This window comes from Procambarus clarkii, chromosome 46 (genome assembly GCF_040958095.1).
Source record: "Procambarus clarkii isolate CNS0578487 chromosome 46, FALCON_Pclarkii_2.0, whole genome shotgun sequence".
Taxonomy (NCBI): domain Eukaryota; kingdom Metazoa; phylum Arthropoda; class Malacostraca; order Decapoda; family Cambaridae; genus Procambarus; species Procambarus clarkii.
The window spans coordinates 34,162,425-34,184,909 of NC_091195.1; the positions used below are offsets into that span (position 1 = coordinate 34,162,425).

General features: G+C 51.0%; 2 protein-coding genes across 3 annotated transcripts in view; both read left to right on the forward strand.

Moving 5' to 3' along the window:
• LOC123770531 (uncharacterized) overlaps nt 1-22,485 on the forward strand; it is a 187,928-nt gene that overhangs the window by 125,430 nt on the left and 40,013 nt on the right. The window lies entirely within an intron of this gene.
• The window catches only part of LOC123770536 (uncharacterized), a 42,578-nt gene continuing 39,082 nt past the window's right edge, over nt 18,990-22,485 (forward strand). The window contains exon 1 of one of the 2 annotated variants that reach the window (XM_069301910.1): nt 18,990-19,066. The gene's annotated coding sequence lies outside the window, so the exon portion shown is untranslated. Of the gene's footprint in view, nt 19,272-22,485 lie in introns of both variants that reach the window. The other variant, XM_069301909.1, reaches the window with a different exon arrangement.

The following is a 22,485-nucleotide window of genomic DNA, read 5'->3' on the forward strand; positions in this document are numbered from 1 at the left end:
GACGCACACACACACCGGTACACCTGTCACCCGTGCTGACGCACACACACACCGGTACACCTCTCACCCGTGTTGACACACACACACCCCGGTACACCTGTCTCCCGTGCTGACACACACACATCCCAGTACACTTAGATGAAGGAGTACACTTCAGGAGATGAAGTACTTAATGAAACAAAAAGAGAGAAAGATCTAGGAATTGATATCACACCAAACCTGTCTCCTGAAGCCCACATGAAAAGAATTACGTCTGCGGCAAATGCAAGGCTGGCTAACATCAGAACAGCCTTCAGGAAGCTGTAAGGAATCGTTTAGAATCTTGTACACCACATACGTAAGACCAATCCTGGAGTATGGAGCCCCAACAAGGAGTCCGTACCTTGTCAAGCACAAGACGAAGCTGGAAAAAGTTCAGAGGTATGTCACTAGACTGGTCCCAGAACTAAGAGGCATGAGTTACGAGGAAAGATTGCGGGAAATGCACCTTACGACATTGGAAGACAGAAGGGTGAGGAGAGACATGATCACTACCTACAAAATCCTCAGGGGAATTGACAGGGTAGACAAGGATAAACTATTCAACACTGGCTGTACGCGAACAAGGGGACACAGGTGGAAACTGAGTACCCAAATGAGCCACAGGGACGTTAGAAAGAACTTTTTCAGTGTCAGAGTAGTTGACAAGTGGAATGCATTACGCAGAGATGTGGTGGAGGCTGACTCCATACACAGTTTCAGATGTAGATATGATAGAGCTCAGTAGGCTCTGGAATCTGTACACCAGTTGATTGACGGTTGAGAGGCGGGCCCAAAGAGCCAAAGTTCAACCCCCGCAAACACAACTAGGTGAGTACTTGTCACCCGTGGTGACACACATCCCGGTACACTTGTCACCCGTGCTGACACACACACACACCCCGGTACACCTGTCACCCGTGCTGACACACACACACACCGGTACACCTGTCACCCGTGCTGACACACACACACACCAGTACACCTGTCACGGGCTGACACACACACACACACCCCGGTACACCTGTCACCCGTGCTGACACACACACCCCGGTTCACCTGTCACCCGTGCTGACACACACACACACCCCGGTACACTTGTCACCCGTGCTGACACACACACACCCCGGTACACCTGTCACCCGTGCTGACACACACACACCCCGGTACACTTGTCACCCGTGGTGACACACACACACACCCCGGTACACTTGTCACCCGTGCTGACACACACACACCCCGGTACACCTGTCACCCGTGCTGACACACACACACCCCGGTACACTTGTCACCCGTGGTGACACACACACACACCCCGGTACACTTGTCACCCGTGCTGACACACACACACCCCGGTACACTTGCCACCCGTGCTGACACATACCACTGTACACTTGTCACCCGTGCTGACACACACCACTGTACACTTGCCACCCGTGCTGACACACACCACTGTACACTTGTCACCCGTGCTGACACACACCACTGTACTCTTGTCACCCGTGCTGACACACACCCCGATACACTAGTCACCCGTGGTGACATACACCCCAGTACACCTGTCACCCGTGCTGACACACACACACCCTGGTACACTTGTCACCCGTGCTGACACACACACACCCTGGTACACTTGTCACCCGTGCTGACACACACACACACACACCCTGGTACACTTGTCACCCGCTGACACACACCACTGTACTCTTGTCACCCGTGCTGACACACACCCCGATACACTAGTCACCCGTGGTGACATACACCCCAGTACACCTGTCACCCGTGCTGACACACACACACCCTGGTACACTTGTCACCCGTGCTGACACACACACACCCTTGTACACTTGTCACCCGTGCTGACACACACACACCCTTGTACACTTGTCACCCGTGCTGACACACACACACCCTGGTACACCTGTCTCCCGTGCTGACACACACACACCCCGGTACACCTGTCTCCCGTGCTGACACACACACCCCGGTACACCTGTCTCCCGTGCTGACACACACACCCCGGTACACCTGTATCCCGTGATGACACACACACCCCGGTACACCTGTCTCCCGTGCTGACACACACACCCTGGTACACCTGTCTCCCGTGCTGACACACACACCCCGGTACACCTGTCTCCCGTGCTGACACACACACCCCGGTATACCTGTCACCCGTGCTGACACACACACACCGGTACACCTGTCACCCGTGCTGACACACACTCACACACCCCGGTACACCTATCACCCGTGCTGACACACACACAACCCGGTACATCTGTCACCCGTGCTGACACACACACCGGTACATCTGTCACCCGTGCTGACACACACTCACACACCCCGGTACACCTGTCACCCGTGCTGACACACACACCCCGGGACACCTGACACCCGTGCTGACACACACAAACCCCGGTACACTTGTCACCCGTGCTGACACACACACACACCCCGGTACACCTGTCACCCGTGCTGACACACACACACACCGGTACACCTGTCACCCGTGCTGACACACACACACACCAGTACACCTGTCACGGGCTGACACACACACACACACCCCGGTACACCTGTCACCCGTGCTGACACACACACCCCGGTTCACCTGTCACCCGTGCTGACACACACACACACCCCGGTACACTTGTCACCCGTGCTGACACACACACACCCCGGTACACCTGTCACCCGTGCTGACACACACACACCCCGGTACACTTGTCACCCGTGGTGACACACACACACACCCCGGTACACTTGTCACCCGTGCTGACACACACACACCCCGGTACACCTGTCACCCGTGCTGACACACACACACCCCGGTACACTTGTCACCCGTGGTGACACACACACACACCCCGGTACACTTGTCACCCGTGCTGACACACACACACCCCGGTACACTTGCCACCCGTGCTGACACATACCACTGTACACTTGTCACCCGTGCTGACACACACCACTGTACACTTGCCACCCGTGCTGACACACACCACTGTACACTTGTCACCCGTGCTGACACACACCACTGTACTCTTGTCACCCGTGCTGACACACACCCCGATACACTAGTCACCCGTGGTGACATACACCCCAGTACACCTGTCACCCGTGCTGACACACACACACCCTAGTACACTTGTCACCCGTGCTGACACACACACACCCTGGTACACTTGTCACCCGTGCTGACACACACACACACACACCCTGGTACACTTGTCACCCGCTGACACACACCACTGTACTCTTGTCACCCGTGCTGACACACACCCCGATACACTAGTCACCCGTGGTGACATACACCCCAGTACACCTGTCACCCGTGCTGACACACACACACCCTGGTACACTTGTCACCCGTGCTGACACACACACACCCTTGTACACTTGTCACCCGTGCTGACACACACACACCCTGGTACACCTGTCTCCCGTGCTGACACACACACACCCCGGTACACCTGTCTCCCGTGCTGACACACACACCCCGGTACACCTGTCTCCCGTGCTGACACACACACCCCGGTACACCTGTATCCCGTGATGACACACACACCCCGGTACACCTGTCTCCCGTGCTGACACACACACCCTGGTACACCTGTCTCCCGTGCTGACACACACACCCCGGTACACCTGTCTCCCGTGCTGACACACACACCCCGGTATACCTGTCACCCGTGCTGACACACACACACCGGTACACCTGTCACCCGTGCTGACACACACTCACACACCCCGGTACACCTATCACCCGTGCTGACACACACACAACCCGGTACATCTGTCACCCGTGCTGACACACACACCGGTACATCTGTCACCCGTGCTGACACACACTCACACACCCCGGTACACCTGTCACCCGTGCTGACACACACACCCCGGGACACCTGACACCCGTGCTGACACACACAAACCCCGGTACACCTGTCACCCGTGCTGACACACACACAACCCGGTACACCTGTCAACCGTGGTGACACACACACACCGGTACACCTGTCACCCGTGCTGACACACACCCCGGTACACCTGTCTCCCGTGCTGACACACACTCACACACCCCGGTACACCTGTCACCCGTGCTGACACACACGCCCCGGTACACCTGTCTCCCGTGCTAACACAAACACCCCGGTACACCTGTCTCCCGTGCTGACACACACACACCCCGGTACACCTGTCTCCCGTGCTGACACACACACACCCCGGTACACCTGTCTCCCGTGCTGACACACACACACCCCGGTACACCTGTCTCCCGTGCTGACACACACACCCCGGTACACCTGTCTCCCGTGCTGACACACACACACACCCCGGTACACTTGTCACCCGTGCTGACACACACACACCCCGGTACACCTTTCTCCCGTGCTGACACACACACACCCCGGTACACCTGTCTCCCGTGCTGACACACACACCCCGGTACACCTGTCTCCCGTGCTGACACACACACACACACCCTGGTGCACTTGTCACCCGTGCTGACACACACACACCCCGGTACACCTGTCTCCCGTGCTGACACACACACACCCCGGTACACCTGTCACCCGTGCTGACACACACAAAATCCCGTACATCTGTCACCCGTGCTGACACACACACCCCGGTACACCTGTCACCCGTGCTGACACACACACACCCTGGTACACTTCTCACCCGTGCTGACGCACACACACCCCGGTACACCTGTCACCCGTGCTGACACACACACCCCGGTACACCTGTCACCCGTGCTGACGCACACACACCCCGGTACACCTGTCACCCGTGCTGACACACACACCCCGGTACACTTGTCACCCGTGCTGACACACACACCCTGGTACACCTGTCACCCGTGCTGACACACACACACACCGGTACACCTGTCTCCCGTGCTGAGACACACACACACCGGTACACCTGTCACCCGTGCTGACACACACACACACACCCCGGTGCACCTGTCACCCGTGCTGACACACACACCCCGGTACACTTGTCACCCGTGCTGACACACACACACACCGGTACACCTGTCACCCGTGCTGACACACACACCCCGGTACACCTGTCACCCGTGCTGACGCACACACACCCCGGTACACCTCTCACCCGTGCTGACACACACACCCCGGTACACTTGTCACCCGTGCTGACACACACACCCTGGTACACCTGTCACCCGTGCTGACACACACACACACCGGTACACCTGTCTCCCGTGCTGACACACACACACACCGGTACACCTGTCACCCGTGCTGACACACACACACACCCTGGTGCACCTGTCACCCGTGCTGACACACACACCCCGGTACACTTGTCACCCGTGCTGACGCACACACACACCGGTACACCTGTCACCCGTGCTGACACACACACACCCCGGTGCACCTGTCACCCGTGCTGACACACACACCCTGGTACACTTGTCACCCGTGCTGACTCACACACACACCGGTACACCTGTCACCCGTGCTGACAGCACACACACACCCCGGTACACCTGTCACCCGTGCTGACACACACACACAGACGTGTACACAACTGTACGAACACACAGGTGTTGTCCCCCTCCCCCGGTACACTCAACCCGCATGGTAAACACTGACTTCTTAATCACGGCTCTTAGGATAGTACAGAGCTTAATCACGGTTCTTAGGATAGTACAGAGCTTAATCACGGCTCCTAGGATAGTACAGAGCTTAATCATGGCTCTTAGGATAGTATAGAGCTTAATCATGGCTCTTAGGATAGTACAGAGCTTAATCACGGCTCCTAGGATAGTACAGAGCTTAATCACGGCTCTTAGGATACTACAGAGCTTACTCACGGCTCTTAGGATTAGTACAGAGATTAATCACGGCTCTTAGGATTAGTACAGAGGTTAATTAGTGGTCGCTAGAGCACTTCCCCGCTTTAGCGACGACATCCGGAGTCGTTCATTAAAATATTTGTTAAAAATTTAAATTTTATCCGATCAATCTGGTAATGGTTTCAAAATGAGCGCCTTTAGATTGCACACAATTTAGCGCTTTCGCACCGATATGTCGCTTGAGCACGACATATTTTTTTTCTCTTGAATGCACCTCAAGCGGCATTTGAAAAAAATATTTCTATAAAATCCAATTCATATCCGATCGACTTGGGGATAGTATAAAAATGTTTGCCATTAAATTTTCGTTTTTTTTAACAGCCTCAAAGCCTATTTAGGAGAACGGCATCTACGTGGTACGACCATTGTATTGTTGACACGACCAGTGTAATCGACGTAGTTTTTGATTTGGTGCCGGTCTAACGCATCCTTGTGTGACATTTTATATATATGTTCTTCTAGAACATTCTATTGCAAAGACATTGGTACAAAAATTAAGTACATTCTACGAAAATTATGGTCAGGACAGTGAAAAGAATTTATACTTTTCGATAGGTGTTTCGCCTATCTTTAGTCAGGTATGTGGTAAGAGGGAACACTTCAGCCACTTCCCACACTCTTGCGGGTGGGCCACTACCATGATTCTACATTTATATGCATATGTCCGTGTAGGGAATTTTATTGCGGTACAGTGATACCAAATTTAACGCTGTAGGACAAGAGTGGAGTTGACAACCCTGAAGAGAATAGAAACATTTCGTCGCTGTTTGGGGCTCATGGCTAGTGATCGACGTAGTTCTTTATTTGGTGCTGGTCTAATTCATGCTTTGGTCACATTTTATACTTGTGTTCTTCTATAACACTCTATTGCGAACACATTGATACAAAAATGAAAAACGTACATCGATAATTAAGGTCAGGACAGTGAAAGAGTATACACATTTCAATAGGTGCTTCTCTGATCTGCAGTCAGGTATGTGGTAAGAGATAACGCTTCAGCCACTTCCCACACTCTTGAGAGTGGGTCGCGATCATGATTCTACATTTATATGCATATGTCCGTGTAGGGAATTTTATTGCGGTCACAGTGATATCAAAATTAACGACATAGAACAATTCCGGGGTTGACAAACATGAAAAGATCATAAACATTTCAGTGCGGTTTGACGCTCCCGGCTAACGATCGCCATAGTTTTTGATTTGGTGCGGGTCTCATGTCGAGTATGGTGAAATTTTACATATATATTCCTCTAGAGCATTCTCTTGTGAACAAATTGATACCAAATTTAAATACATACATGTAATATTAAGGTGAGCAGACCGAAAAGATTATAAACAATTTAGTGTCGCCGCTTGGTCACCTGAAAGGAACAGCCCACACCCAGAAAGTACACAGTTTACTCCAGGGAGCGCGAAGTGTTTAGTCCCACTCTCCTGAATCCTTGGCACTACTTCAAGGCCGCTGGCTTCTCCCGCTCACGTTACAGAAGTCTTTCAGAGTCCAATGTTCGCTATCCTGACACACTCACAGTAACCAGTGACTGTGTCCCAGTACTAGCAGGTGTCCTGGTGATGATATCCTGACACACTCACAGTAACCAGTGACTGTGTCCCGGTACTAGCAGGTGTCCCGGTGATGATATCCTGACACACTCACAGTAACCAGTGATTGTGTCCCGGTACTAGCAGGTGTCCCGGTGATGATATCCTGACACACTCACAGTAACCAGTGACTGTGTCCCGGTACTAGCAGGTGTCCTGGTGATGATATCCTGACACACTCACAGTAACCAGTGACTGTGTCCCAGTACTAGCAGGTGTCCTGGTGATGATATCCTGACACACTCACAGTAACCAGTGATTGTGTCCCGGTACTAGCAGGTGTCCCGGTGATGATATCCTGACACACTCACAGTAACCAGTGATTGTGTCCCAGTACTAGCAGGTGTCCCGGTGAGGATATCCTGACACACTCACAGTAACCAGTGACTGTGTCCCAGTACTAGCAGGTGTCCCGGTGATGATATCCTGACACACTCACAGTAACCAGTGATTGTGTCCCGGTACTAGCAGGTGTCCTGGTGATGATATCCTGACACACTCACAGTAACCAGTGATTGTGTCCCGGTACTAGCAGGTGTCCTGGTGATGATATCCTGACACACTCACAGTAACCAGTGATTGTGTCCTGGTACTAGCAGGTGTCCTGGTGATGATATCCTGACACACTCACAGTAACCAGTGATTGTGTCCCGGTACTAGCAGGTGTCCTGGTGATGATATCCTGACACACTCACAGTAACCAGTGACTGTGTCCCAGTACTAGTAGGTGTCCTGGTGATGATATCCTGACACACTCACAGTAACCAGTGACTGTGTCCCGGTACTAGCAGGTGTCCTGGTGATGATATCCTGACACTCACAGTAACCAGTGATTGGGTCCTGATACTCGAGGGCCTCTAATCTGCTAACTTTTCTATGATGTTTACTGTCCAGGATAACGCCTACATCCCCCCCCCCCCCGAGGAGGCAATACCACCGTTATACAAATGTGGGCCCCTGTGACAGTGGTGTCTCCTCAGAGGAGACAATGTGGGCCCCTGTGACAGTGGTGTCTCCTCAGAGGAGACAATGTGGGCCCCTGTGACAGTGGTGTCTCCTCAGAGGAGACAATGTGGCCCCTGTGACAGTGGTGTCTCCTCAGAGGAGACAATGTGGCCCCCTGTGACAGTGGTGCCTCCTCAGAGGAGATAATGTGGCCCCTGTGACAGTGGTGTCTCCTCAGAGGAGACAATGTGGGCCCTGTGACAGTGGTGTCTCCTCAGAGGAGACAATGTGGCCCCTGTGACAGTGGTGTCTCCTCAGAGGAGACAATGTGGGCCCTGTGACAGTGGTGTCTTCTCAGAGGAGACAATGTGGCCCCTGTGACAGTTATGTCTCCTCAGAGGAGACAATGTGGGCCCTGTGACAGTGGTGTCTCCTCAGAGGAGACAATGTGGCCCCTGTGACAGTGGTGTCTCCTCAGAGGAGACAATGTGGGCCCCTGTGACAGTGATGTCTCCTCAGAGGAGACAATGTGGGCCTTGTGATAGTGGTGTCTCCTCAGAGGAGACAATGTGGCCCCTGTGACAATGGTGTCACCTCAGAGGAGACAATGTGGGCCCTGTGACAGTGGTGTCTCCTCAGAGGAGACAATGTGGGCCCTGTGAAGGGTGGTGTCTCCTCAGAGGAGACAATGTGGCCCCTGTGACAGTGGTGTCTCCTCAGAGGAGACAATGTGGGCCCTGTGACAGTGGTGTCTCCTCAGAGGAGACAATGTGGCCCCTGTGACAGTGGTGTCTCCTGAGAGGAGACAATGTGGGCCCCTGTGACAGTGGTGTCTCCTCAGAGGAGACAATGTGGGCCCTGTGAAGGGTGGTGTCTTCTCAGAGGAGACAATGTGGCCCCTGTGACAGTTATGTCTCCTCAGAGGAGACAATGTGGGCCCTGTGACAGTGGTGTCTCCTCAGAGGAGACAATGTGGCCCCCGTGACAGTGGTGTCTCCTTAGAGGAGACAATGTGGGCCCCTGTGACAGTGATGTCTCCTCAGAGGAGACAATGTGGGCCCTGTGACAGTGGTGTCTCCTCAGAGGAGACAATGTGGCCCCTGTGACAGTGGTGTCTCCTCAGAGGAGACAATGTGGGCCCTGTGACAGTGGTGTCTCCTCAGAGGAGACAATGTGGGCCCTGTGAAGGGTGGTGTCTCCTCAGAGGAGACAATGTGGCCCCTGTGACAGTGGTGTCTCCTCAGAGGAGACAATGTGGGCCCTGTGACAGTGGTGTCTCCTCAGAGGAGACAATGTGGCCCCTGTGACAGTGGTGTCTCCTGAGAGGAGACAATGTGGGCCCCTGTGACAGTGGTGTCTCCTCAGAGGAGACAATGTGGGCCCTGTGAAGGGTGGTGTCTCCTCAGAGGAGACAATATGGGCCCTGTGACAGTGGTGTCTCTTCAGAGGAGACAATGTGGGCCGTGTGACAGTGGTGTTTCCTCAGAGGAGACAATGTGGGCCCCTGTGACAGTGGTGTCTCCTCAGAGGAGACAATGTGGGCCCTGTGACAGTGGTGTCTCCTCAGAGGAGACAATGTGACCCCTGTGACAGTGGTGTCTCCTCAGAGGAGACAATGTGGGCCCCTGTGACAGTGGTGTCTCCTCAGAGGAGACAATGTGGCCCCTGTGACAGTGGTGTCTCCTCAGAGGAGACAATGTGGGCCCTGTGACAGTGGTGTCTCCTCAGAGGAGACAATGTGGCCCCTGTGACAGTGGTGTCTCCTCAGAGGAGACAATGTGGGCCCGGTGACAGTGGTGTCTCCTCAGAGGAGACAATGTGGGCCCTGTGAAGGGTGGTGTCTTCTCAGAGGAGACAATGTGGCCCCTGTGACAGTGGTGTCTCCTCAGAGGAGACAATGTGGGCCCTGTGACAGTGGTGTCTCCTCAGAGGAGACAATGTGGCCCCTGTGACAGTGGTGTCTCCTCAGAGGAGACAATGTGGGCCCCTGTGACAGTGATGTCTCCTCAGAGGAGACAATGTGGGCCCTGTGACAGTGGTGTCTCCTCAGAGGAGACAATGTGGCCCCTGTGACAGTGGTGTCTCCTCAGAGGAGACAATTTGGGCCCTGTGACAGTGGTGTCTCCTCAGAGGAGACAATGTGGGCCCTGTGAAGGGTGGTGTCTCCTCAGAGGAGACAATGTGGCCCCTGTGACAGTGGTGTCTCCTCAGAGGAGACAATGTGGGCCCTGTGACAGTGGTGTCTCCTCAGAGGAGACAATGTGGCCCCTGTGACAGTGGTGTCTCCTGAGAGGAGACAATGTGGGCCCCTGTGACAGTGGTGTCTCCTCAGAGGAGACAATGTGGGCCCTGTGAAGGGTGGTGTCTCCTCAGAGGAGACAATATGGGCCCTGTGACAGTGGTGTCTCTTCAGAGGAGACAATGTGGGCCGTGTGACAGTGGTGTTTCCTCAGAGGAGACAATGTGGGCCCCTGTGACAGTGGTGTCTCCTCAGAGGAGACAATGTGGGCCCTGTGACAGTGGTGTCTCCTCAGAGGAGACAATGTTGGCCCTGTGACAGTGGTGTCTCCTCAGAGGAGACAATGTGGGCCCTGTGACAGTTGTGTCTCCTCAGAGGAGACAATGTGGGCCCTGTGACAGTGGTGTCTCCTCAGAGGAGACAATGTGGGCCCTGTGACAGTGGTGTCTCCTCAGAGGAGGCAATGTGGGCCCCTGTGACAGTGGTGTCTCTTCAGAGGAGACAATGTGGGCCATGTGACAGTGGTGTTTCCTCAGAGGATACAATGTGGGCCCCTGTGACAGTGGTGTCTCCTCAGAGGAGACAATGTGGGCCCTGTGACAGTGGTGTCTCCTCAGAGGAGACAATGTGGGCCCTGTGACAGTTGTGTCTCCTCAGAGGAGACAATGTGGGCCCTGTGACAGTGGTGTCTCCTCAGAGGAGACAATGTGGGCTCCTGTGACAGTGGTGTCTCCTCAGAGGAGACAATATGGGCCCTGTGACAGTGGTGTCTCCTCAGAGGAGACAATGTGGCCCCCTGTGACAGTGGTGTCTCCTCAGAGGAGACAATGTGGCCCCTGTGACAGTGGTGTCTCCTCAGAGGAGACAATGTGGCCCCTGTGACAGTGGTGTCTCCTCAGAGGAGACAATGTGGGCCCCTGTGACAGTGGTGTCTCCTCAGAGGAGACAATGTGGCCCCTGTGACAGTGGTGTCTCCTCAGAGGAGACAATGTGGCCCCCTGTGACAGTGGTGCCTCCTCAGAGGAGATAATGTGGCCCCTGTGACAGTGGTGTCTCCTCAGAGGAGACAATGTGGGCCCTGTGAAGGGTGGTGTCTCCTCAGAGGAGACAATGTGGCCCCTGTGACAGTGGTGTCTCCTCAGAGGAGACAATGTGGGCCCTGTGACAGTGGTGTCTCCTCAGAGGAGACAATGTGGCCCCTGTGACAGTGGTGTCTCCTGAGAGGAGACAATGTGGGCCCCTGTGACAGTGGTGTCTCCTCAGAGGAGACAATGTGGGCCCTGTGAAGGGTGGTATCTCCTCAGAGGAGACAATATGGGCCCTGTGACAGTGGTGTCTCTTCAGAGGAGACAATGTGGGCCGTGTGACAGTGGTGTTTCCTCAGAGGAGACAATGTGGGCCCCTGTGACAGTGGTGTCTCCTCAGAGGAGACAATGTGGGCCCTGTGACAGTGGTGTCTCCTCAGAGGAGACAATGTTGGCCCTGTGACAGTGGTGTCTCCTCAGAGGAGACAATGTGGGCCCTGTGACAGTTGTGTCTCCTCAGAGGAGACAATGTGGGCCCTGTGACAGTGGTGTCTCCTCAGAGGAGACAATGTGGGCCCTGTGACAGTGGTGTCTCCTCAGAGGAGGCAATGTGGGCCCCTGTGACAGTGGTGTCTCTTCAGAGGAGACAATGTGGGCCATGTGACAGTGGTGTTTCCTCAGAGGATACAATGTGGGCCCCTGTGACAGTGGTGTCTCCTCAGAGGAGACAATGTGGGCCCTGTGACAGTGGTGTCTCCTCAGAGGAGACAATGTGGGCCCTGTGACAGTTGTGTCTCCTCAGAGGAGACAATGTGGGCCCTGTGACAGTGGTGTCTCCTCAGAGGAGACAATGTGGGCTCCTGTGACAGTGGTGTCTCCTCAGAGGAGACAATATGGGCCCTGTGACAGTGGTGTCTCCTCAGAGGAGACAATGTGGCCCCCTGTGACAGTGGTGTCTCCTCAGAGGAGACAATGTGGCCCCTGTGACAGTGGTGTCTCCTCAGAGGAGACAATGTGGCCCCTGTGACAGTGGTGTCTCCTCAGAGGAGACAATGTGGGCCCCTGTGACAGTGGTGTCTCCTCAGAGGAGACAATGTGGCCCCTGTGACAGTGGTGTCTCCTCAGAGGAGACAATGTGGCCCCCTGTGACAGTGGTGCCTCCTCAGAGGAGATAATGTGGCCCCTGTGACAGTGGTGTCTCCTCAGAGGAGACAATGTGGGCCCTGTGAAGGGTGGTGTCTCCTCAGAGGAGACAATGTGGCCCCTGTGACAGTGGTGTCTCCTCAGAGGAGACAATGTGGGCCCTGTGACAGTGGTGTCTCCTCAGAGGAGACAATGTGGCCCCTGTGACAGTGGTGTCTCCTGAGAGGAGACAATGTGGGCCCCTGTGACAGTGGTGTCTCCTCAGAGGAGACAATGTGGGCCCTGTGAAGGGTGGTGTCTCCTCAGAGGAGACAATATGGGCCCTGTGACAGTGGTGTCTCTTCAGAGGAGACAATGTGGGCCGTGTGACAGTGGTGTTTCCTCAGAGGAGACAATGTGGGCCCCTGTGACAGTGGTGTCTCCTCAGAGGAGACAATGTGGGCCCTGTGACAGTGGTGTCTCCTCAGAGGAGACAATGTTGGCCCTGTGACAGTGGTGTCTCCTCAGAGGAGACAATGTGGGCCCTGTGACAGTTGTGTCTCCTCAGAGGAGACAATGTGGGCCCTGTGACAGTGGTGTCTCCTCAGAGGAGACAATGTGGGCCCTGTGACAGTGGTGTCTCCTCAGAGGAGGCAATGTGGGCCCCTGTGACAGTGGTGTCTCTTCAGAGGAGACAATGTGGGCCATGTGACAGTGGTGTTTCCTCAGAGGATACAATGTGGGCCCCTGTGACAGTGGTGTCTCCTCAGAGGAGACAATGTGGGCCCTGTGACAGTGGTGTCTCCTCAGAGGAGACAATGTGGGCCCTGTGACAGTTGTGTCTCCTCAGAGGAGACAATGTGGGCCCTGTGACAGTGGTGTCTCCTCAGAGGAGACAATGTGGGCTCCTGTGACAGTGGTGTCTCCTCAGAGGAGACAATATGGGCCCTGTGACAGTGGTGTCTCCTCAGAGGAGACAATGTGGCCCCCTGTGACAGTGGTGTCTCCTCAGAGGAGACAATGTGGCCCCTGTGACAGTGGTGTCTCCTCAGAGGAGACAATGTGGCCCCTGTGACAGTGGTGTCTCCTCAGAGGAGACAATGTGGGCCCCTGTGACAGTGGTGTCTCCTCAGAGGAGACAATGTGGCCCCTGTGACAGTGGTGTCTCCTCAGAGGAGACAATGTGGCCCCCTGTGACAGTGGTGCCTCCTCAGAGGAGATAATGTGGCCCCTGTGACAGTGGTGTCTCCTCAGAGGAGACAATGTGGGCCCTGTGACAGTGGTGTCTCCTCAGAGGAGACAATGTGGCCCCTGTGACAGTGGTGTCTCCTCAGAGGAGACAATGTGGGCCCTGTGACAGTTGTGTCTCCTCAGAGGAGACAATGTGGCCCCTGTGACAGTGGTGTGTTTGTATCATCAGCGGTGTTGTGGCTGATAGTGAGAGAGACGCTGCTCGTCACCGCAGGCGTCACCAGGATGCCCATCCTCCCTACCCTTTACCCCTTTCCTAACTTTTCATCGCGTTCCCTTCTCCTTCATCCTCTTCCTTACTCTTCACCACCTCCTCTACCCTTCACCACCATCTCTATCCATCACCACCCTCAATACCTATTACTACCTTCCTTACCCTTTACCACCTTCCCTACCCTAACCTTCACCACCTTCCCTACCCTTCACCACCTTCCCTACCCTTCACACCTTCCCTACCTTTCACCACCTACTCTACCCTTCACCACCTTCACTACCCTTCACCACGTTCCCTACCCTTCACCACCTTGTCAACCCTTCACCACCTGCCCTACCCTTCAACATCTTCCCTACCCTTCACCACCTTCCCTACCCTAACCTTCACCACCTTCTCTACCCTTCACCAACTTCCCCACTCTTCAACACCTTCCCTACCCTTCAACACCTTCCCTACCCTTCAACACCTTCCCTACCCTTCACCACCTTCCCTACCCTTCACCACTTTCCCTACCTTTCACCACCTTCTCTACCCTTCACCACCTTCCCCACTCTTCAACACCTTCCCTACCCTTCACCACCTTCCCTACCCTTCAACACCTTCCCTACCCTTCACCACCTTCCCTACCCTTCACCACCTTCCCTACCCTTCACCACCTTCCCTACCCTTCACTACCTTGCCTACCCTTCACCACCTTCCCTACCCTTCAACACCTTCCCTACCCTTCATCACCTTCTCTACCCTTCACCACCTTCCCCACTCTTCAACACCTTCCCTACCCTCCACCACCTTCCCTACCCTTCATCACCTTCCCTACCCTTCACCACCTTCCCTACCCATCAACACCTTCCCTACCTATCAACACCTTCCCTACCCATCATCACCTTCTCTACCCTTCACCACCTTCCCCACTCTTCAGCACCTTCCCTACCCTTCAACACCTTCCCTACCCTTCACCACCTTCCCTACCCTTCACCACCTTACCTACCCTTCACCACCTTCCCTACCCTTCACCACCTACCCTACCCTCCACCACCTTCCCTACCCTTCACCACCTGCCCTACTTTTCACCACCTTCCCTACCCTTCGACACCTTCCCTACCCATCAACGTCTTGTCTACCCATCAACACCTTCCCTACTCATCAACACCTTCCCTACCCATCAACACCTTCACTACCCTTCACCACCTCCCCTACCCTTCACCACCTTCCCTACCCATCAACACCTTCCCTACCCTTCACCACCTTCCCTATCCTTCACCACCTGCCCTACCCTTCACCACCTTCCCAACCCTTCACTACCTTCCCTACCCTTCACCACCTTCCCTACCCTTCAATACCTTCCCTATCTATCAACACCTTCCCTACCCATCAACACCTTCCCTACCCATCAACACCTTCCATACCCATCAACAGCTAGGGGCCTCGTAGCCTGGTGGATAGCGCGCAGGACTCGTAATTCTGTGGCGCGGGTTCGATTCCCGCACGAGGCAGAAACAAATGGGCAAAGTTTCTTTCACCCTGAATGCCCCTGTTACCTAGCAGTAAATAGGTACCTGGGAGTTAGTCAGCTGTCACGGGCTGCTTCCTGGGGGTGGATGTCTGGTCGAGGACCGGGCCGCGGGTACACTAAAGCCCCGAAATCATCTCAAGATAACCTCAAGATAACCCTTTACCACCTTCCCTACCCTTCATCACCCCCCTACCCTTCACCACCTTCCCTACCCTTCACCACCTTCCCTACCCTTCACCACCTTCCCTACCCTTCACCACCTTCCCTATCCTTCACAACCTTCCCTACCCTTCACCACCTTCCCTGCCCTTCACCACCTTCCCTACAATCACCACCTTCCCTACCCTTCACCACCTTCCCTACCCTTCACCACCTTCCCTACCCATCAACACCTACCCTACCCTTCACCACATTCCCTACCCTTCACCACATTCCCTATCCTTCACCACCTTCCCTACCCTTCACTATCTGCCCTACCCTTCACCACCTTCCCTACCCTTCTCCACATTCCCTATCCTTCACCACCTTCCCTACCCTTCACCACCTGCCCTACCCTTCACCCAACCCGCTTTCGAAATAGCACGTCACATTCTGACGTATACTTCTCCTAAGGACAAAAACTGATGTACAAGAAGATTGTTGCGGCTCGCGAAACTGAGGTGATGTCCCGTTTTCTGTTCTTGGTGATGTTTGGTGAGATGTGGATGTGAGTGTTGGCGGCAGGGTAGCAATGGCCTTATTCTGTATATTTATAGTGGGCCTTAAAGTGGGTGGGCCGACAAGCAGCTCCACATCTCACCAAACATCACCGAATAACGACCGCCCTGGAAATTCAACTTGTTGGTGTTCTCATTGATAACAAGTCGATTTTTTTCAAGGACCACATTCAAAATATAACGAAAAAAGTTTCTAAAACAGTTGGCATTCTTTCTAAAATCAGATATTATGTACCTCGGCCTTGCTTGTAACGCTCTATTACTCTCTCGTCTATCCTTATCTCAACTATGGTATATGTGCTTGGGGTTCTATTACCCAAAATTATCTTCGTCCTCTAATTACTCCATATAAATTAGCTATTAGAACAATAACAAACTCTGGCTGTAGACAGCACCCTGACATTTATTTAAATTTTTAATTTGTTAGATATTATGTCACTGCACATCCTCTCATGTGTACTCTATATATATTAAACTCTGAACTGTAATGCCAATCCTGACCTTAAACGCTTCCTAAAGGGTTGTAACAGAACTCTTGGGGGCACCACACTAGAAACAAATATCTAATTCATAATTCAAGATTGAGACTTAACCAAACTAGAAACGCTATGCAAATCAAGGGACCCAGAATGTGGAATGACCTTTCCAATCACGTCAAAGACTGTCCATCTCTCAACCAGTTTAAGAGAAGCACTAAGTACTACCTAATCGACTCCATGTAACATTCCTTACCTCCTGAATGTCAACCACTGTCTTCCTATTATCAAACATCATTAATGACTAACTTGTAAAACTGCTAATACCTGACATATATAAACTTAAGAAAATTGTAGTCCATCAGTTTATTTATTCAAAATGACTATCGCTCGTCAGTTGCAATTGTTGTTGTTAATTCGACATGTAATTATGGTAATTCTTTCTTCTACTTCAGTTCACTTCATGCTTTTGATCTCATTTAGTCTTAAGTCTTAGTTTTTCAATGTTTTTCCCACATCTTGTATGAAACGCTGTGCACATTAGTGACTTTAGGCATAGTATATAATAACTCTATCTAGAAATCCATCATCTCAATATGTATGTATGTACTTTTACCTAAATTATCTATTTATTTATTTACATTTCTAGTGAGGTCTTGTATCAATTGCATTATGGGTCAGTCTATTTACTGATACAAGACAAAATTGTTTCCAATGACCCCAAAGCAAAGTATACACAAAAAATGTGCTGCTGCACTATTCTATATGAGGGATTACACAGTGTAGACCAAAGACAAGCTATAAGTTCATCTAATATCCCCATCTCACAGGATGGTTAGTCATATATGAATCAGGAGACAACATCATATGCGAGGCTGATCTATTAGCCTGCACTAGTACACTCTGGGTAGAGCACATGAATATCTTCCAATATTCCTGAGTGTATGACGTAGTTACAGAGCTCAAAGTACCTCATACCATTTGGTCTGAAATTATTGATAACATGACAATCACAGATATAGTGTTGGATAGTATGTCCCAGCTCTTGTTCACAGTTTACAGTTGGAATGTTCACCATTGGGGGATTAATTACCTGCAGCCACCTGCCATAGATATAGATATCCCAGCCTAATTCTGGCAATTACAATGTCACACTGTCTAGTGGATGATTTATGTTGCCCGTACATGTAGTGTACATGTAGTGGAGTATGTACATGTAGTGGACATGTAGTGGACATGTAGTAGAGTATGTACATGTAGTGGACATGTAGTGGACATGTAGTGGAGTATATACATGTAGTGGACATGCAGTGGAGTATGTACATGTAGTGGACATGCAGTGGAGTATGTACATGTAGTGGAGTATATACATGTAGTGGACATGTAGTGGAGTATGTACATGTAGTGGAGTATATACATGTAGTGGACATACAGCTCCAGCATTAAGTTCATACCTAGTTAAACAAGACAAAGTTAGAGAAGATCCAGAGGTATGTTACCAGACTAGTCCAAGAACTGAGATATGAGCTACGAGGAAAGGCTACAGGAGCTACATCTCACGTCACTGGATGACGGAAGAGTAAGGGGAGACATGATCACCACCTACAAAATTCTCAGGAACTGACATGGTGGGACAAGGTCCAACTATTTAGCTCGTGTGGAACACGAACAAAGGGACACTGGTAGAAACTTAGTACCCAAATGAGCCACAGAGACATTAGAAATATTTTTTTCAGTGTCAGATGGAATGCATTAGACAGTGATGTGATGGAGGCTGACTCCATACACAGTTTCAAATGTAGATTTGATAGAGCTGAAGAATCAAGAATCTGTACACCAGTAGATTGACAGTTAAGAGGCGGGACCAAAGAGCCGAAGCTCAATCCCCGCAAGCACAACTAGGGGAGACGAGACGGGAAGTGACGCATGCGCACTGGAGGCGCGGGGGCCAAGCAGGGGCCCCCCCAGAGGGAGTGTCAGTAGAGGTGGTGTTCCCCCGGACCTCCCAGCCAGCGGGCGTGTGTACTCATACTTACACTAATATACTCTGGCCCTGTGTGTACATTCTCTTCCGTTTGATATTACACGTAATGGTAAATAAGGGGTAATATTCACTGATGAAAAAATAATAATAATAACGCCGTGTGATGAGCAAACAAGGCTGCGTGATGGTGCAATCACTGGTATCTGGAGCCTGCAGGCGTCATATCCTGGCTGGTCACCGTAAATGTATCAGCAAAACTATTGAACATTTTTACAAGTGAGAACGGTCAGCAGATTTATTTATATACGAGAAAGTACAATGGGATGTGTCAGTGTAGAACTTTAGGTGATTTATTGGTACTTCTTGGAGACACGAACACGTACAGTGTGTTGATTCCCTGCTATATGGTGGACTGGCAGGTGTGTGGACAGTCTTGTAGTGAAGTTATCAGTGAAGAAAGTGTTAAGTGTAACTTTCTCTGCTATATGGTGGACTGGCAGGTGTGTGGACAGTGTTGTAGTGAAGTTATCAGTGAAGACAGTGTTAAGTGTAACTTTCCCTGCTGTATGGTGGACTGGCAGGTGTGTGGACAGTGTTGTAGTGAAGTTGTGGAGGAAAATAGTGTGTGGAGTGTTAAGTGCCTGAAACAATTATATCTATCGTCATTGATTAAGTTAATAGCAGTAATTATGTCATAATTTTTTGTAATATCCTAGATGAGAAACCCGACGGTGCCCGGGTCTCTCTCTCTCTCTCTCTCTCTCTCTCTCTCTCTCTCTCTCTCTCTCTCGCTCGATAGATAGATAGATAGATAGATAGATAGATAGATAGATAGATAGATAGATAGATAGATAGATAGATAGATAGATAGGGGAAGAAAGAGAATTCGGGAGATGGGGTGACTTTGGAAGGGAAGGAAGGAGAGAGGGGAAGAAAAGTGGAGAGGGGTGTAGGGAGCGGGGGGGGGGGGGAGATTTTAAGGGAGAATGGGAGTGGGGACGATGTTGAGTGGAAGGGGGTAAAATGTGTAGAGGGAGATAAAGGAAGAGAGAGGGATAGGAGGTTGGGAAAGAGACATGAGAGAGGGAAGAGGGGAAGAGAGAGAATGGAGCAGATGATGAGGTAGGGAGGGGAGACCCAGGCACCGCCGGGTGCCCCATCTTGTATTTATATCTGTAGGAGAAAGTATCTGTGTGTCTAGCCAAGGCTGGAGACCTGATGCTTGTGGCTAATCTCACTCAACATTACAGGGGAAGTAGTCTGGGGTACGGGACAGCCATAGGCTGGTCGGAGTCGGTCCTGTTAGTCTTACTGAGATCAGGGCCGTCTTAACAGCATTATGGGCCCCTGGGACAACCAGAGTGCTGGGGCCCCTACGACAACCACACAGGAATATTAAGTAAATGGTCGATAATATTAAACATATATTTAGTGCAGCAGAAGCAATGGTTTTCAATTCACTGAAGAAAGAAAACATATTTCCAATCTGTGAATAAGTCTCTGCACGTTTTGTCAGTTCAAAGATTAGTGGCCAGAATAGGGAGGAAAGTTTCCACCTTGAATTTGTGGGTTTTCATTAGAAGTTCTTCTTCTGTTGATCAGTCATATCTACTAAGACGCACACCTCGTTTTCCTTCCTGTTTTTTCCCATCACTGTAATCTGTATCTGGACACATACTCCTGACTTGAGTTTATATTCACTAAGTTTGTCTCTAGTTTCCTGAAGATAGATTTTATAGACTCAAGAAGATTCGTGGCAACAAGGATGTTCACATCCTTGTTCATGGACCTGACGGCTGAGTGGACAGCGCTCGGGATTCGTAGTCCCAAGGTTACGGGTTCGAAACCCGGTGGAGGCGGAAACAAATGAGTTTCTTTCACCATTATGCGCCTGTTCACCAAGCAGTAAATAGGTACTTGGGAGTTCGCTCCTACGGGCTGCTTCCTGAGGATGTGTAGCAAAAAGGAGGCCCAGTCGAGGACCGGGCCGCAGCGACGCTAACACCCGAAATCATAAAAGATAACCTCTTAAGATAACATCCTTTGATTGTAGGACCTTGTTTGTTTTGTTCATTCTTTCTAGCAAGTCATTCCAAAGAATTATTAGAAAGATTATTTCCAGGTTTTCCATTATTTTGCTCAATCCTTCTGCCTCTCGCCTTGTATTCACTTGCTGTTCATTGTCAGCTGATAGAGAATCCAGCGCCTGTTTTATATTCTCTAAACCTCCCATACAGAGCATGAACAGCATCACTATGTGCTGACCATCGTCTGTCACACAGACGCTTCACCACAAAATCCCTGTGGTTGAGATTTTGATTTTTAGATTTAGGCTTTAGATTTTGACATCATCTAAAGATGCATGATATCATCTAAAGATGATGTCAAAACAATCCAGGATGAGTAGAACCAGCAAAAATTGAAAGTCAAAATTCTTTGACTTTGTTCAGCATCGAACAAAGTCAAAGAATTTGACAGTCAGTAGACAACTCTGCTGCTTCTACTCCCACCAAGTTCGGTCTGTGTCCAGCACAGGGGACATAGATGACAAACTCATTGAGTTGATGAATCCGTGTTGGCAATCCAATATATCGTCCAGACATATTTGAGACATTATCGTATGACTGACTACGGCAGTTTGATAATGGAATTTTGTTCTCGTTAAGAAAATCCACGACAGTGTCTGTTAGATCCTTTGCTCCGTGAGAAAAGATGGAGATGAACATCAAGAAACGTTCCACAGACTCACAGCCTTTAATGTATCAGACAGTAAATGTCAGTTGATCTGTGTGCGAGATGTCTGGAGTGGAATGTTCACTTAACCAATAATACTTTGACTCATTTACTTATTCAAGAATAGTACAAAGAACCGGTTGTCTAATTAATTCAATAAATTCCTCACAAATATATGCAGATAAATATGACGGATTCCGTTTTCCAAGATTTCCTTATATATATTGAGATGATCTTCCAGGAAAGGATCACACTCACTCAGCAGCTCTAATATTCCTAAATAGTTGCCATTTTTTGCTGACACAATAATCTGATTTTCTCCACAAAATGCCAAACCACTTGAGGCAAGAAAGCGAATTACAGAAACCACACGTGTCAACACTTTATGCCAATATTCCTGCTCTGAGCCATGTTGCTCAAGCAATAAAGAATCTTCACTTCCAGTTTCTTTATGCCTTATCAAAATGCTGTCATGCACTTTCCATTTTCTTCTCCATTTTTATGTTCTACAATAACATTGCTGGACTTCCAGTCACTGAACCCCATTGTAGCAAAGTGAGATTCTTTCTTGGACAATAGGCGACATACAAAGCCGTACAAACGACCTTGGGATGGTGAATAGAGTAGCCATTCACGTTTTACATACTCGCTATTCCGCAGTTCACGTTTGAACACATTGTTTGATAAATACCTTTCCCTCATATTCTCTGCTCCAGCTGTTTTATACTCTCTGCTTGAGTTTGTAAGGTTGCTATTA